Source organism: Calidris pugnax, unplaced genomic scaffold, assembly GCF_001431845.1.
Source record: "Calidris pugnax isolate Ruff unplaced genomic scaffold, ASM143184v1 scaffold41, whole genome shotgun sequence".
NCBI lineage: Eukaryota > Metazoa > Chordata > Aves > Charadriiformes > Scolopacidae > Calidris > Calidris pugnax.
This window is the reverse complement of record NW_015094509.1, coordinates 23784509-23801351: the sequence shown is the minus strand read 5'-3', so window position 1 is coordinate 23801351 and position 16843 is coordinate 23784509. Positions and strand designations below refer to the sequence as shown.

The 16843-nt window shown below is 43.5% G+C and overlaps 1 protein-coding gene across 1 annotated transcript in view; it reads left to right on the top strand.

The window, feature by feature from the left end:
- The first annotated feature begins 10160 nt into the window (after positions 1 to 10160).
- Positions 10161 to 16843, top strand: part of NDRG1 (N-myc downstream regulated 1) — a 41123-nt gene continuing 34440 nt past the window's right edge. Inside the window, exon 1 of the mRNA XM_014965472.1 lies at positions 10161 to 10222. The gene's annotated coding sequence lies outside the window, so the exon portion shown is untranslated. The remainder of the gene's footprint in view (positions 10223 to 16843) is intronic.

Sequence of the window (16843 nt, the reverse complement as noted above, 5' to 3'; positions counted from 1 at the left end):
ACTCCTTTCATCACTGAAAATAAACTGCTGTAAAGCAGCTCCACAGCTGGCCAGCAGGATGAGATCTGTCCCTCCTCCCAGCCTGCATCAAGTGCCACAGATAGAACATGAGATTAAATTTGGCTCCTGTGGGCTTTTTTGTCTTGGAAATAATGACAGTGATAATCCAGTAGGAAGATTCAGATGTGCCAATGGTTTTGTAGACAAAGAATCCAGTTAAAGGTTTTTTATTTTGTCCATGCTACATAATAGTATTTTTAAAGCATTTTTCCCAGTTTACTGTAATTCAAAGTTTTAAATACTGCTGCAGAGAGAGTTTTATGCTTTTCATGATGTGTCAGCTACTTATGGTCAAGACTTCCTTTCATAGTTAAGAAATCTTTTCAGGATTTATTTAAGTTTCTAACAAGATGGCTTTGAAGTTGACCATACAAACTGCAAGAGAATTTGTTCTCTTTTGTATTCTGACAATTTTTAAAGAGCTGCTTCGGAGATGAAAATAACCTGTGATGTGTGGGACAACAAAGCAACAAAGCTTTCCCAGGAGGGAAAGCACGCTAAACAGGAAATCTTACATTCAGTAAGAAACGTTTTTCATGTCATCCCTTATCAGTTTGCTCAGGGTCTTTCTGAGCTGAAGGGACACAAAGTGTTGTACTTGCAGTTTTTTCAGATACAGGGCCTCAGAGCTCAAAATGTTTTGTTTCAGTGCATTCACACTATTCTCCCAGGGTGAAGTTGGTATTAATCATCCTGCTCAAATCTCTGATCACGAAGCTCAGATATGTTCATCACCAAACTTGAGGCAACCCAGAGAAAGCTTCATGACACGGGGTGCTGTTTTCTGGTGGTTAGATTCTCCCTTTTTGCAAGGCTGCCACAGACCACGCACGGGTGGATTACTACATTCAGGCCTTTCTACAAAGCGTATCTACAAGCACCCAAAATCTACTCATCCCACAATACTAACATCTGTGTTAGCTCCAATACTTGCAATGACTAATAACCTTGAAATATTTAAGACACAAATTCTGGCCTTATTCCAGATGATAGGGAGATGATAGGGAATGTCCTCACCATTTCAATAATGAGCATTTTTGCCACAAACTGTCTCTGCAGATTCATTTTTACTAAACTGCAGTAAAGCAAGGTTACTAAACTTAGCTCTACCTAGCAGTATAATAGTAATACTAATGAATAATAATTAGGCATGTTTATAAAGCTTTGCTACACTCTATTAAACAACTGTGGCCTTGCATCCATAGATGTTGTATCTCAGTGCTGCGTGATGAGAAGCTGAATTAAATCATCAGTTACGCTGGCAGGCACGGGGTTCAATGAGGTAACAGGGCTAAACACAACCTTGCTGTCCAGCCTTTCTGAAAATCTGCTTTTTCTATTTGATACTGCAGGTGATCAGCCCACTGGGCTGAGGTGATGGGAAGCAGCAGCAGCGTGTGTGCACATTTATTTCACTACAAACTGTGGGAGCTCATGCCTGCAGAGCTGTGACCGCTGCTGGGCATTACTGGCTATGTAGTACACTATGTAGCAAAGAGAAAGGTGATATGACCGAGTACTGTATCTTCTACCAAGGTTATCTTAGGATAGAAACTAGAAGGGCTTACGCATCCTAGGTAATAAACACAACTAGGCATTTAAGATGCTTTTTTTTCCATCGCTACTGTTAACAGTCATTTCAGTTGTTCCTTCTTACTCTGCTTGGCCTGTAGCCTTTGTAACAGGGACAAGCCTTAGGACTTTTTGCTATCTCTGTTCTCTGGATAGCCCCCAGGGCAGCCCTGAGAGTCTTCAATGGTTGTGACATCCTTTTCCTTCTCAGCATTTTCACCTGAATTCCTTCCCGCTCCAACTGATGCTCCCCAGTCCGGTGCCTCTGAATCAAGTTCTATTCACCAGTGAACTCTTCTATTTCCAGTGGCAACTGGAGCTGGAAATAGGCTATGCAGACACAGCCTACCAATAACTTTCATCAATGTTTTCCAATCTAAAGCCCACCCTCAGGGATGAGAATTTCAGGAAGTCCTTGTTGGCACAATTCTCAGGTTTCTCAAAGTCCTTCTGAGTTAAAGCTCTGTGACTTGGTACATCAATGCTTTTTCTTCATTGAGCATCATCTGGAATTTGCTGCAGGGTGGCCTCCCCTGGTCCAGTGACCCAAATCTTGGATGAAGACATTGAACAGTACTGGACCACTGTGACTGTGACACTCCACTTTATATTAGCCCTCAGCTGGAAATTATGCCACTGATTATTACACACATTAATCCTGGCAGTGCCACCACTTTTCATTCAGTAAGAAATGTTTTTCATGCCATGCTTTCTCAACTGTGGGTGATAGTGTCAAAAACGTCACCAGACAACGTATATAATATTCACCATTCTCTCTTCATTCACATCAGCAGTCTTTTTCCAATTGTCAGGAACCTCCACTAATTGACATGATATTTTTCAGATGATAGACATCAACCTAGCAATCACTCATGTCTGCCAGTTTCACCAGCTGGATGATTCCTAGACCAAAGAGCCTCCCATGTTCGTCTTAGGCTGAGGAAAGCTTTCTTGGAGGTGTGATTTGGATTGCAGTTGCTTGCTCTCTACTCTCGTCTGTGGCATCTTGAAAACTCTTTCACTTTCATTTTGCTTTTCCTTACCTATAAAAATACAATAGTTATGTTTTCTTTATGGGAGTGTCTGTGTATTTCTTTAAAAAACTTTTAGAGTTGCTCTTGAGTTAGCTGAAAGCTGTTTAACACATTAAAAATTTCAGTTGCTGTGAGAAATAAGGTTACTATCTTCCTTTTGGCACCCAATTTCAGGCAGATAGGAGGTGAAATGCTGCTGAAATTTTCCAGTGTTTTCCACCTACCCAGAGGCTGCCAGCAGAAGTGGTGCTTTATCTGCTGCAATTCTTCAGTAGTGAGAAGTTTTTGAGGAGCACTCAGGGCTTCAGATGTTTTCAGGGGCTGTCCTCTGTTCAGTATCTAACTCCAGCTGGATGGTGGTGATAAAACCTACAGAAGAGCCTGCTCAGTTTGTCTGCATGCGTTCAGGCTAAAAGGGAACAGGGAAAGAGCTCGACACCCAGATCCATGACTGCCCACACACTTAATTGCTATTTGGCTCCCTAGCTCTGGTCTGGCCTCTTCCCAGGAGCTGTCACCAGGCAGTATGGAGAAGACCATGTCCCAGCCTACACAGTCCCCCAAGGCTGTCCCATCAGGCTTCACATTCTCCTGCATGCTCGTATGACCCCATGCATACCCTGGGGTATGCAACACATCTCTTCAGCTTTGTGCCATAAAAATATCAGACTTGTGGGTTGCAATACCACCCTTAGATTATTTCAGAGCTTTTGAACTCATAAACACATTATAAAAATAATGGACATGTTTTAGGACCATGGGGACACCACTTATAGCACAGAAGAGCACCAGGGCTGAGGGCCAGACAACTTGTGGGGGGTCCGTCTGCTGCAGAGGGCAGGTCCTAAGACATGAGGCCTGAGCTGGGCCTCGCCGCTTGGTGTTGGGGCCAGAGACTGGGGTTTGGCCCTTTTATATTCAGCAATATGGACAAAGCATCTGTTTGAGATGCAGCTTGTACAGGCCAAGACTCCACACCAAAGTGGGACTTTTTTGTGACTCATTTGATTTGTTAATCTGAAACAGATTTACCATGTCTTGTTTAATAGGGAACAGCCTTTCAAGTTATCAAATGAATGAATTGCTGATTTAGTGCTGGCTGTTTGATTCTGAGCAACTGTTTTGAAATGGTTGGCAAAAGAGAACGTCCAGTTTTGCTGCAAGAGCTCCAATCAGCTTAGCTATTGCTCTCTTCTCCTGCATTACTTTGTCTTAGGGCAAGACACCTGGTCCTTGTGAAATGGTGGACCCCTTAACCAGACTGCAATAAAACTTCTGTAAGAAGTGAGCCAACCTCCATCTCCTCTGCCTAAACACGAGACAAGGGAGAAACCTGAGTTATTTCTTTCACAGGTGTTTGCATTTTATGACCAGGAGCCCAAGTCCATGAACATGTTCCCAATGTGAAGCAGGTGGTCCCAAACCTGTTGGGGTGGGCAGTTCTGAATACACAGTGCGAACCAGCAAAATCACTTTGTGCTTCTTCGACTGTGGGTTCAAAGCTGTAAGAGCAGCATTCATAACTTTAGAAAACAGCTGGAGCCATCTAACTGATTGCAAGTGATATGTGTCATTTAGGTTCTTGCAGAACCAGACTTTCTTTTAGTTAATTGCTTGGCTGTGTTATTGCTATGTAAATGTGTGCTCAGGACAAAAGGACATATACTTCTAAGTGCATTTTCAAGCAGAGGAGACATGACATTACTACATTAGGAAGATTAGACAATGATCAGAACATCTATCAGCTCTTCCTTATCAGACCCAAGCGAGGACAGTATTCTGACTTGTACTTGCCTAGTTGCTCCTCAAACCGATAGGCACTCACCAGCCTGTTTGGCTTGAATTCAAGCTATCTCTGTCTCAGTGGGTTCAAAAGTTCAGCTGGTATGTGAGTTGGATGCTCCTTCAGAGAGGTTGTGAAAAAAGGAATGGGAAGGATTCTGGTATACACATACGTACCTGTGCCTATGTATTTGTGTGTATAGCAACGCCTCAGCTAGACTGAGTGGGAAGAGGAGGTGAGGTAGAGGGAAGTACTTTCCAGATTTCTAGCTAGTAGAGGAAATTCTTTAAAAGTATAATAACTAAAGGTGGGGGCTAAAGGGAGAGAGTAGAGCACTTGCATTTCAGTTTTGGAGCAATTTTGCTCAGCCAAATAATGATCACAGGGAATCAAAAACATGTCAAATTGCATTTGGTGCCTTCTCCTCTGGTCAGTACAAGAGTTGCAGGCATGTTGGCTGATGTGACCGACACCAAAGTATTTGGATTCAGGAGATTCCACAGTGGCTTCCATATCCTGTCATCTCTTGCTTTGAACAGCTTAAATTTATCAGAGCACAGTCTCTTACCCAGCACTTCCCTGGTCACACCCTTCTGCTAAAGAACAAGTTGCTGCAAAATCTGTTTCACATAAATGACTTAAAGTCTCCTTCAAGTTCCATATGCAGCCCCCAAATGAGTTCTGTTTGACCATCCCTAGCACTGTGCCTGGAGGGTGGATATGAGCAGAGTTTTCCTCATAACGCTCAAGTATATAGAACCCCTATTTTTCTAGAATCTGAAAGCGGCTTTTATGAAAGTTTACAGCTTAAAAGTACTTCTTTGAACTTGTCATTGAATTTGCAGCAGAGGACAGCAGTTGCAATTGACAGTGAGATTCTCCCTTTCTCCCTTTTTTTCTCCCTTTTTTTCTCCCTTTTTTTCTCCCTTTTTTTCTCCCTTCTCCCAGTTGCAATTTGAGCCTTTTCTGTTTGAAGGAGTAATGGAAGTATGCGTCATGTCCCAGTTCCTCTTCCAACTGCAGTGGGGATATGAAACCATCTCCCCATCTTCGCAATGGCATCTGTGAGCTGCAGAACCAAATTTTTCCTTTTTCCTGTCTGGCTTGATGGATTTTTGTTGTTTTTACAAAATGCATTATCTCCAACCAGAGAAGTTGTGGGCAAAATATTGTGCAATGGGTATATAACCACCCACCAGACTGCAGTTAGGACCTTTTCCTGGTAAGCAGAAGAGCTGTGATCTAACACAACTGAGTAAGTATGGTATATGGAACCAAGTCCTTGAGATGCCTGCATTATCTGTGGGTTATGGACTGTGAGGCAGTACTACAGAAACACTCACTGACCGTAGGTATTCATCTCTCAGAGAGAACTCACAGTCGAAAACCTTATGTGGAAATAAACATAAAATCTATTTTAGACGTTGTCCCTCTTGGCTTTTTCTCTTGGATAGCTTTAATATTTACCACTCATCATGTTGACTTCTCAGAAACCTGGTTCTTAGGCACTTAGTTGTCCACAGACGTTGGACCAAAAGCGTGAGTGCCGAACGCGGGCCCAGGCAACTCTGTCACTCAGGAGTGACAGAGTCCTGCTGAGTCCTGCTGTAAATTTAGCTCACAGATTCCATCCCAATTAACACAACTTCCTGCAAAAATGTTCCCTCTGGTCAAACGCTACACCAAAAAACTCCTGAAGGGATGTACCCACTCAAAGCAAACCAAAACTAAACCCCCATACCCCTCACTCACCGAACAAATTTACAGATAAACCCTGGTCTTCTAAAATATATTTTAAAAATCTACTTCCTTTGCAAATGGCAGGAAGTTCATATTGCAAGACCAACTAAATGACTCACCCCACATCTATGCTTCTGCTGAACCAGATAAACCTGCCAAAAGCAGTTTCCAAACTGGAAATAAGTACTTATGGGGATATGAATAACATCAAGCAAATCTCTGACAAGGGCATGTGAATCTGCAAGTTGTGGTGTTATTTATTTATATTTTTTATTGAGGTCAGTGCCCTTGGTTCAAAGCTGCATTGGATAATTTTTGGAAAGGCAACCAATCCGTATGGCTACATGTCAGCATCATCAAGGGATCCAAAGTCAACAACAAAAGGCTATAGTAGAATAAAATTCCCGGTGGATGGGGTGTGTTATTTGATGGGTCACACAGGGAATTCTTTTGACATGAACCAGCAAACACCAAGTATATTTTTCATAAAACATGTAGCTTAATCCAAAATTATCCGTGCTGTATTGTTAGCAAGAACAAGGGAACACCCAGTTACTTTTGCAGTGACTAATAATATTACCACTGCTTAAATGTAAACACTCTGCAGAAATCTTTCTAAAGAAATGCACAATATTATTTGCAAAAAATAATGCTGTTCTATTACTTCATTCAAGTCTTTTTCCTTCTTTGCTGCTCGAGTACAACCACTGAAATTTCCTGAGTTAATGCTGGCATGGCAAGAAATACAATGTCAAAGGAAAGAAGGATAGTCCCATAATTAAAATCTGTTTCCATAGCATTGAAATAGATGGGATTGCTACCCTTCATTGGACTTTGGATCAGGTCTCTAGTCTGGTGGTTCTTCATTTCCACCACCCTCTTTCCCCTGGAGCCTTGTAAGCATTGATTAGTTAATGGCTTTAAAGTGCTATTTAAATGCTGAAATATTGTTACTGCCAGGTATTGGAGCACATAGGCAGGTTTCTGCTCAGCAGATATGATTAGTCTTTCTCTAGCATGGAAGTATACCATTTCCCTTCTTTGTGCAAACGTGTCTGTGTGTGCGTATACCTACGATAACCCAGTTTAGTAAAACAAAATAAAACAGTAAATCGGGGACGTGTCTACTTTAGTCTTAAAAATCTTGGAGACCTATGCTGCAATCTCAAGTGAAAGCTGTAGATAGCACTGGAGAGGGTCGATGCTTTCAGGTTAGTTTGAACAGGATGGTTTGTACCTTTTGCTGGTACAGGAATGGACATCTAGGGCTGGGCAGCCACCCCCTATAGAGATGCTCTTCTGAAAAGGACAAGCACATTCCAGCTGTATAAAACTGGTTTATTAGTTAAAATAATATTTATAGTGGGAGTACTCATTGGATTTTCAGTGGGTCCATGTGGGTGGCAGGTTGCCTCATCTCCCTGGCACAGTGGTTCCTAAAGCACACACGTTTGTACACGTACAGATACTGGTCCATGAGCCACTCAGCTGCTACAGGAACACGGTGTGAGCAGTTGTACAGCCCAGCATGGGGTGAAAACTCACTGAGGCTGTGGCTGTTGCGTTGTCAGCAGTGCTGCTTTGGCAAAGTAAGCCTTGAAATTCCTGTTTTCCCAACCTGTCTTCTAAGCAGACTTTTTCAAGCAGAGGGGAATGGCGTTCCCCAGGTTTTCAGCTGTGCTCCTTTCTGGCACATGGCAGAATTTGGCTTTCTGAGTGCAAAGTGTAGCAATTACGTCTTCACATAGTAAAATGCTTCCTAACTTGGATTTTTGGAATGACTTCGTTTTATTTTGCAATCCGCCAATCAGCCTCAAAAGACCCTGTAAATCATCACGTTATTCTCAGTCATAACTAGCAAAATAGCTGGGAAGAGTGCTTGAGGTAGCGATGGCTCGGTTTGGATGCACACATTCCTAAGCTTTCCTGCTCATGGGGGCTCGCAGCTACTGACTTCTGAGGGCTTCTACCTCCAACAACTTTTAGGGTGCAGCTCTACACGTGGTCTAAATAACAAACAAACTGCAAAGGTCAAAGCAAAATAAAACATTTCTTTCCCGTTCTCCAGTTCATTCCAGCCTCGCTACTTGTTTTTTTACTGCAAAAGTCTGCCTTTAGTGCACAGGGGACAGTTCATTCTGTTTGAATCTCTGGAACTTTCAGCCCCTTCCCCAAAAAGCAGCCAAGCACAGCAGACCGAAAAACTGCTTGAAGATGGGCCAAACCACACAGTTCAGACACTGACCCAGATCTGTTTTCTGAAGGACTGAATGTTTCTGAGCTAGGATTTTGTTTCATGGTCAGATGAAGGAAGGATTAATCCCTTGGAAAATTAGTCAAGCCCATCTTCTTGTTCTAGCATTTGCACTTGTTCCATAACTTTAGAAGCCACTGCGCTAGACAGATCTTCCATAACAAACATAGCCAGCCAGTGATTGGATGACATAAGTTTGAAGATACGACTTCAAAATAGACTCAGTTGCAAAATAAATTATTTGTGATGGTTTCATTGGTTTCCTGGCCTCACAGTTTAAAATGAGTATGAAAAGGATTAGATCTTTTATGATGAAAAAACCAAAGCACACACAGAGCAGCGCTGTCTTAGAATGACAAATGCTTCTCTTTTGTTGTTTTAGAAATACTTTTCATTCTTGCAGACATTAAGTAATCAAAGGTAAGAAAACATGATAAGAAATTTCCTTTATTCTACACTTAGTAATATTTCAGAGTTATTGCTGCACACCATGGTCTCCCACCATTTTGTGGTGAAAAAGGAACCAGATTTCCAGGGTTCTTTTTCCAAAGGCAGCAGTTTCTGACTCAGGTGCAGAAGCTGGGTTAGGAGGAGAGAAACTAATATGCATTTGAACAGCAGCAAGCTTTTATGGACTGGACTTAATAAGCTTATTGTATGGCAGAGAAAACAGAGACATAGAGTTGAACAGAGTTTCAGGAATTTCTGATTTCCTCTTCATGAGGGAGAATGATAACACGTTGTGGATTTCATCAGTTTGGGTCACAGAAACCTGCCACAAAAGTGAGGTTGTTAAGTGAAATCACACACATGGGGCAAGCCCGCTTTACAGAAAAGCCACAGAAAAAGCAGCTCAGGCTGTCACAGTTTAACCCGCCCCTTAGCGGGTGGCTTCACACAGCACTGTGTATATAGAGATATTCTGTACACAGTAGGCTAGGGCCTCTTTTTGGAATAAACGATTAGCTGCACTTCTTGCCAAAGAGCCGTTTGCTGGAAAACTCACACAGCACTTGCAGCACCCACTGCACCCTCTGAACTTCATCAGCAATTTGTGGAGGCATTCTTTTCTTTTTAGTGCAATCAGAGTTCCTTCCCAGTGGTCATGTTAATGTATGAGGATAAGATTTTGCAATTCAGGGTCTGGTAAACAGACTTCTTTTTATATAGTAGCACGTATCCGCACTTTTTTGACCAGGACCCTGCTGTTGCTGTCCTTTGCTGTCTTTCTCAGTCTTTCCCAAGACTGCTACAAGTTCGGTCCTTGGGTAAACCCTTGCACGTACTCGTCTCTCCTCACCAGATTGCGTGAAGCCTCGTCGTACCGGGATATTTACGCTCGGGGAAGCAGGGCGGCAGGTCTCAGCCGTTCACTGCCCCCAAAACTTGCCCGGGAAGGAGCTGCCAGAGGCGATCCTGCCCCCGGCTATTCCAAAAGGGGGACCCGGGCTTTGGGGTGTGCGCCGGGGATCCCCCGCTGATATTTAGGGATCCGTGCAAACCGCGCATCCGGGATGTAGCCGCCGCAAACATCTGCGGGCGACGGAGGAGAAGGTGGGGGGAGAGCCCCGGGGCGCGGGGACGGGCGGGCGGAGCCCTGGAAGGGGTGGCGAACCGCCCCGTGCTGCCGCCGGGGAGGCGGTGGCGGCGGTGGCGGCGGGCAGCGCCGCCCGGCGGGCGGGGCGCGGGCTATAAATCCGCCCCGCGGCGGCGGACGGGCGGCGGTCGGAGCGCAGCGGTGAGAGCGGCAGCGGCGCAGGGAGAGCGGTACCGCAGCAGGTAAGGGATGGTCCCTCCGTCCACCTACCCACCCATCCATCCATCCATCCATCCATGTACCTCTCCGTCCATCTACCCATCCATCCATCTATCTACCTATCTCTCCATCTGCCTACGCATCCACCAATCCAACCCCGCCGGCCTCGCACCCCCTTGGAGGGTGCATCCTTGCATCACCTCCCTACTTTTTTTTTTTTTTTTTAATCAATAAATCCCCCTTGCCCCCCCTCCTCCTTCCAAGCAGGGATTTGCTGGCTGCTGCCAGAGGAGTGGGTGGCTCTCGGTGGGCTGGTGGCTGTGTGCTGGTGGGAGGCAGCAGCAGATGGGGCACCTCGAGCTGTACCCCAGCCGTTCTTGGTTGCGGAGGCAGCTGTTGGATTCTGCTGCCACAGTCCAGGCTCCCCTGGCAGCAGTGGGCTGGGCTGGGCTGGAAAACAGCTGCAAAACGAAGGCACATACTTTTCCTACAGAAGTTGACTGCTGGCGCTTGTTGCTTGTGCCTCTCTGCTCTCACTGCTCTGCGTTGGATTTTGGGGCAGAGGACAGGCTTGATTGGTCACCAGCCTTTACCGGTCAGTTGTTTCCATGGGGTTATTTTCTTCATATGTGATGATAAACAGAGTTTGCTGTCCGTCCTTCCAGGCACTGCTCAGGTTCAGAGCACTTCACGGTGGTGTTTGCAGTGGAGGCACAGCTGCACACTGGGTCTGATGAAATAAGTGATTTCACTTCTGCTAGGGAGGATGTTTTGGTTAACGCTTTCCATTGTGTTATGGTTTTCCTATGAAACATTTGCAAACTGGCATTGCTCACTGTCTTACACACTGTTTTATAAAGACCACACTGCCCAATTTTGCACCCCATCCCCAGAATAGGATGCAGAACCCTTTAGGCTTCAGATAGAAGTATTTACCAACTATGTTATTTGGATCTTTTTCTCCCCAGTTGTCTGTTTAAATAAAAACTGTATTTTGAACCTAGAAAATGCAGCTTTAGTGGCAAGGGACATGTCAAAGACAACCTGAGGCTTTCTGTCCGGATTCTCTGCAAAGGTGTTGCACTGTTTTGACTTCCTCTGGCTTTTTGACAACTCTTTTTTTTTTTTTTTTCTTGTGTCCACGTGTGCCAAAGATACACAGCTGCTGAAAAACTCACTGTTGAGGGCAAGTGATGAAAATAGCCTGTAAACAGGAGCTATCAAATCCTTCAGGTAAACACGTGAGAAGCCTGCCTTGCTGGTTTTAGTCTTGACTGTTACAGACATAACTTCAAAACTTCTGTCAGTGATATTAAGCTGGTGCACTTTGAACTTGTGGGAACTTTTTTTTTTTTTTTTTAAGTTTTGTGCTCTTTTAACCAGAGTCTAACGCAGTTTGGCATAGAAAGACTGTGTTTTTATCACAAGTACTTGAGTAAACAGCAAGCAGCTAATGCTGTACGATGTCCAGTGCACAGCAAGAATTTAATGACTGTGGATGAACTGGCAAAACTCGGGAGTAGATGCAGCAAAAATAAAGTGTTCCTTAAAGGCTTGTACAGTTCCCAGAGTACTAATAAGCTCTGTGCCTTTGAAGAAGAATAGCACATGAATGTCTTTTGACATGGAAAATACAGATGCAGTGGAAACAGGTTTTAATGTAGTAATGAGAGACAGCTTAGGGTGTGTATGGTTTCTGTACCTAATATTTTTTTCGTGTAAACTGAACAGAAGCCGTGGCATAACGGTTTGGGGAACTGGAGACCACAACTTCTGAATCTGAGTTCCTTGCACTGCAGTTTAGCAGATACTTGAATGGGATGGATTTCAACTTTGAACAAACATTTCTACAATCAGTGTACTGGGAGTTGAACTCATCACCTTGAGAACGGGCACTCTGCGAAAGTGGCTGGCCTTGAACCAGGCTTGGGGAGAGAGATCTAGAAGGCCTTGACAAGCTGGGGTTTTTAATTGTTTCCCTTCGGAAAAAGGGTTTGTGTACCGATTCCCTACATTCATTGGCCACTTCGCCCAAGGTGACAGCAGGATAGAGATGTCAAAGTGTCAGGTGTCCACAGAATTTGGCAATAACCAAAGAAGTGTCACCCACTGCTGAGGGAGGGCTGCCACATGCGCCTGCCCGTGCTTGGGAACCAGTGTCCACACCACCAAAAAACAGACTCTTCAAGTTTTTCTGTTTCTCCCCTGCACAATGGCTTTTTTGTTCTTGCCAAAATAAAAGGGAATGCTAAAGCTGTGACAGATCATCTGGGTAGATTGTATGAATGCTCAGTGGCATTTTCTTTACTCCAGTGGGAGATACTCTGCCCTTTGAATATTCCTTTTTGCACTATGACAGTTACATGGGGAGATCAAAGTGCATTTTGGGAGATATTTTGGCATGGGAGCCTGGTCCTTAAAAATAGTTGTAAGACAGTTGGGAAATTTGTTCTTGTAGCTCAGGTGGGATTAGCAGTGAACTGTTGTGAGAAAAATTCTTTCATGCAGATTTTTAAACCGAAGTGATTAATTTGTTTGACTGAAGTGCAGTATACATCTTCTCATGACCAGCTTAAGGCATTTTGGCAAACTTCTAACTTCCCATCAAAAATGCTGGTTTTTCACTTAACCTCATTAGAGCCTGAGAATCCATTGCACAAAACATGGAGCCTATGTGTAATGAGACATTTCCTGCTTTTATTATCTCAAAATAGACAAAGAGTGAAAGAATAGAGGCAGAAGGGGTGAAACTGACTGGAAGCTCTTCAGAATGAGGATAATTAGAAACCGGGAAACTCTCAAAAATAGTAAACATTCTAATTGTGATGGATCAGCAATGTTTACATCATGCATACAGCTGGAAGCTTAAGGTCACAAAAGCCCATTTGCTGTCAGGGGAGAGTCCAGCCTGGGAAATCAGCGTCTGAATCAGCTCAGTCCCAACAGTGTGCAGCAAGAGTGACTTTCTCTAGTTGCTCTGTTTTGACCACTTGAAAGGAGAACCTTCTGAAACCCAGGAGATGCGACTGCTTGATAGTAATAAGGCTGAAATGCTGGTCCTTGAGAGGAAGTGTGACTTCCAGCTGACAGTTTGTTTACATCCAACTTCCACATCGTGTCACAGCACCTAGAAATCTCAGGGAGAAGTACAGAAGAGCCCATTTTGTCCTGTCACTTTTTCACTAAATAGATGGTGTTGTATGTAGACTGCCCTTTAGCTTCAGCTTTTAGGTATAAATTTGTGAGTTTACCTAATGTGTGGTGGTGCCTCCCCTGCAGCCTTTTTGGGGAAGAGCTTGCCTGGGCTGAGGCCTGGGGAGGGGATCTCCAGCTGCCGGCAGGTTAAGGAAGCAACAGTTACCCCTCTGCCATCTGTCACAAGCTCTTTCCCAAACATTGCAATTAAATTACTTTCTAGTACTGGAACACCGTGGGAAATATTCAGAAACTGTTCAGAAGGCTGAGAGTAAGGCAATCCCATTTCCGGGTTTGGTGGTGTGCGTTGCTACGGATGACTAAAATCTGGGTTAGGCCTCTCGAAAATCAATGGCCATGAATATAATGGCTATTGAACTTGGTGTTTCTCTCCAATGGTGGTGATTTTTTTTTCCCTATCTGTGTCACTTCCAGAGCCCTGGGTAACTTCAGCGGGGCCAGTCAGCAGGAGGTAATCCCTATTGTTGGTTCCCTTTGGCTGCGGAGCTGGAGCAGCAGTAAGGAACCATTCAGAGCTTCTCCTGAATATGTGATCATGTATCGTTAAAGTGTTATTATGACATAATTAAACTCAGTACTGAGAGTCTGTGAGAATCAGTGCCATTATTCACCATTTAATCCAGCACAGCAAGTGCTCAGAGAGTAAAGCCTGCAATTATCCAAGTTCCAGACTCAAATGTTGCAAGCTCCTATGTTGGGCGATGAGGGAGATGAGTTTAGGTTTACTTTTAGCTAAGGGCTGCTGCAGGATCAGGCCTGTTTTGTTTCCCAACTGGTACGAGAGTGTTGTCTTTGGATAATGCCCAGCGGTTTGTTGTCAGATGGGATGTTCCCCTTGCGGAGGTGCTCCGCTTGCTGATGCACAGCTGGACTGCCTGCACTGATGAAATTTTCCACAGCTGTATCTGTTTGTACAAAGCAGGATGTATGTCAATTCTACGGCTCTTATTTTGTGTGGCTGATCACGTTTCCTATGTTTCTTTTGGGTTTTGCACTACTTCCTTTCAGTTAATTGTCACAATTTTAATGTATCTTTTTCATCTGTCAGTCAGGTTTTTTTTTCTCTTTATAGCTGGAAGTTGGTCAATGCAGATCTTCCTTTTCAAGCACTGTTTTTAAAACTGGATATTCACTACTTTTCCAAGCCTTTAACTGTCTCCTTCCTGTCTGAACTAAGTATAGCTTCAAAAGTATAGCTCTTTTAGCTTATTTTCTACCATGGATGTGTAAGGCCAGTCTGCTAGTAGTGTATGGACGATGTAAAAATTAATGGAAATAACAAACTTTAAGACTTAGTGCTGCATGAAAACCTGGCTGTAAAACAAATCTTGCCATGTGCTTTTGACCATCTCTTGTTTTTGTGTGTGCCCTTGCCTTTTCACCAGTCTTCCTACTTGACTTCTTTAAGAAATTCTGAATTTTTTAGGAAGTTAAAAGTAAGTGATAAGGATATAAGGATCCATATCTGTAATGCTCCTGATGAAGACTGTAAATGGAGGAACTGGTGTTTAAAATGAAAGAATGGTAATAGATTTTATTTATATATATGTGTGTGTGTTTTGGTAAGCAGAAGGTGATGTTGAAAAGTAATCAGCAAAGCAGAACACAGCTTTTAAAGGAAACTTTGTTTGTGAACACGCTGAGACATCCAAATGGGAAATGCACTATTAGAGGAAGGAAGGGTTGCTCTTGCTGTGGGTTTTGGGGTTGCTTCCTTCAGGAAGCTCATGCGCACCTTGTCAAACTAATGATGTAATTTTCCTACTGCGATAGCTCTAGAGTGCTCTAAACATGCTGTGTATGTATTGTAGGTAACATATCCCTGCTAAATTCTGACATGCATTTGTGTCCTTGGACAAAGTTGTGACCTGGTGGGTTATGTGACCATTTTATGAGGTAGATGCACTGCAGAGTTTTATGATGACCCTTTATATTATGGCAAATTCCAAATACTATTCTTTTCTCTAGATGATTCAAGTTTAGAACATCACATATCTTTTTTTTTTTTTTTTTTTCCCATGTGAAACATACTGAATTTTATGAAGTTGTCTATAAAATCCTGATCTTATTTAAAAACTTGGGCACGTATAACTCCAACCCCACTTGCAAATGGAACCTGGAAAGTAATGAGTGTAAGCTCTCTGCCTGATACAATAGATGCCAAGCTGGGGCATGGATGGGTAAGGTTTTGAACAAAGTCAGCTGAGGATGGGTAATTGCTTTTTGTCCACTTTGAAGGATTTTGAAAGGCCTTATTTTGAGGCTGGATAACATTAGTTTAGACTCTCCCTCACCAGTCCCTTCAGTTGTGATACAGGCAGGAGTATACTCAGCCCTTAGGGAGATCACATAGGTCTAGATGCTGAGGCTTGCAGTCAAAGGAAGACTGGTACACAAATCTAGTCCTGGGTAGTTCAGCATATGCAGATGCTTAAATTTGGGTGATTTTATAATGGGAGTTTCTTGGGAAGAATGAAAGATGTGTCCATAACACAATGGCCCATTTATGCAAAGTCTGAGTCAGGATTAAGATCTAGAATGCTGAACTTCATCCTAGAAGAGGGGACTGGGAGCTCACAGGAACAAAATGATATCCATAAATTATACTCTCCTCCTCAAAAACAAACAAAAGTCCTGACACTTGTCATGGAAAACTTCAGCCCAGAAATTTTGGCAAGTGTTATAAAGAGAACTTGTAACAGCAATGAGCAAGCAATTTTAATAGGTAGCAGAACAAGTTGTATATGTACCCAGAAGCTGTTACCCATATAGTATTACCTAATGAATAAATGTAGTTTAAGATACTTTGTCAACTTTAGCTGCAATGTTTTGTAACTTAAGTACTTGTCTTTGCAACATCACTTAAATATGCAAAAGAAACCACTAGGTACTTGCAAGGGTGCAACCTAGAGAGCCAGATAACATTTCTCATCTCTGAGTATACTGCGAGCCTGACCCTTCTGGAATAATCTCGATATGGTTTTGCCTCTAACTTGCACAGAACCACCCACTTTTTGAAGCAGTTGCAGCTGGGCAGAGGCTATGAACTATAAAAGCATGGCAGACTGAGAACAGGAGGGGGTGGGGAGCATGGCCTGACACTGGTGAGCTGCAGGAACAATAGCTTGTTTCTTGTCTGTTTAGACTGCAATCTTTGTGGCAGAAGCCATCTCTTCCATGTTATGAAATGCTTAACGCATCTTTGCAGTGTTAGTTATTTAATCTGCCCCCAAAGCACAGCCAAACACCCAGGTGCGAGGCAGGTGTCAGGATCTGTACCAACGCATCATCGCCTTTCATCTTTGCTTAGGACATTTGTGGTTGCAGTGAGTTGGAGGAGGAGGTGGACGGATGCAGAAGAGGATGTTGGGAGGATGCTGGGAAGGTGCTGGGGCAGTGGAAGGAGACGGGACAGCTTGGTGGGATAA